This window comes from Cyprinodon variegatus, unplaced genomic scaffold (genome assembly GCF_000732505.1).
Source record: "Cyprinodon variegatus isolate N-32 unplaced genomic scaffold, C_variegatus-1.0 Scaffold102, whole genome shotgun sequence".
NCBI lineage: Eukaryota > Metazoa > Chordata > Actinopteri > Cyprinodontiformes > Cyprinodontidae > Cyprinodon > Cyprinodon variegatus.
The window spans coordinates 568842-570043 of record NW_015150555.1 but is presented as its reverse complement, the minus strand read 5'-3'; positions in this window follow the sequence as shown (position 1 = coordinate 570043).

Genomic DNA, 1202 nt, shown 5'->3' with positions numbered 1-1202 from the left:
ACGACTGAACACACCGGTTGTGTATGACTTTTTAATATCAGATTTTTTTCCATGTTTCACAGACTGCTTAAAGAGATGCTCCATCTAGGCAGGGTGAGGAGATCTACACATATTTTTTTTCACTTCTGTCTCTTGTCAAAATTAAGACAATTTCCCACATTTGCCTTGGACATATTATGAAAAGTTATAAAAGAAAAGCCCCACTTAACGAGTCTGAGAACATACAACGCATGTTCTGTTTAAATATGAATGTATGCCTTTATAAAAAAAATAATTCACTCGTTAGTATATAAGAAAAGATGAATAAATAAATAAGAGAATTAGCTAAACAAGTTGTTTAAAAAGTTACTCTGTAATGAGAGGCACCTGGTGTAAGGTCAACCAACAGAAAATTGACTTGCAAATGTTGCAATATAATTTTAGACATTGAAAATTGTTATAATTACCTCAAATTCTACATTATTTAATCTGAAACTGTTTTGTGATTTTGCTACTGTAGTGGAAAAACGTGTTCAACTATTCTCCCTAGTTAAATAAATGGAGATTGATGAATTTCACTCAGTCGGAACTTTATTTATCATATCTTTAATAATAATAATAATAATACATTTTATTTAGCAGCGCCTTTCTTGACACTCAAGGTCACTTTACAAATAATACAAAAGATAAATAAAAAGAGATGAAAATACAAAATACAGATATAGGAACATAAAATAACAATCATGGATAGGGAAAAGAGCAGTGTATTCGGCAGGTCGGCAGGAAGTGAGTTCCAGAGCTGGTGACAAGTCGAGCTGGGGGTACAGTGAGTTGGATGGAGGAGGAGGATCTAAGGGAGCGGGAGGAGGTGGCAATGTGAAGGAGGTCTGACAGATATGGAGGAGCAAGGTTATGGATGGCTTTGAAAGTATAGAGAAGGATTTTAAATTGAATTCTGAATTGAACTGGGAGCCAATGGAGTTGGTGAAGAACAGGGGAAATATGATGGAAGGAGGGGGTTCTTGTGATGACACGAGCAGCTGAGTTCTGAATAAGTTGAAGTTTATGGAGAGATTTATGAGGGAGGCCGAAAAGAAGAGAATTACAATAATCAAGACGGGAGGTGACGAGGCTGTGGATAAGGACAGAGGCAGTATGAGTGGTGAGGGAGGAATGGAGACGGTTAATGTTGCGAAGGTGGAAGTATGCAGACCTGGTAATTT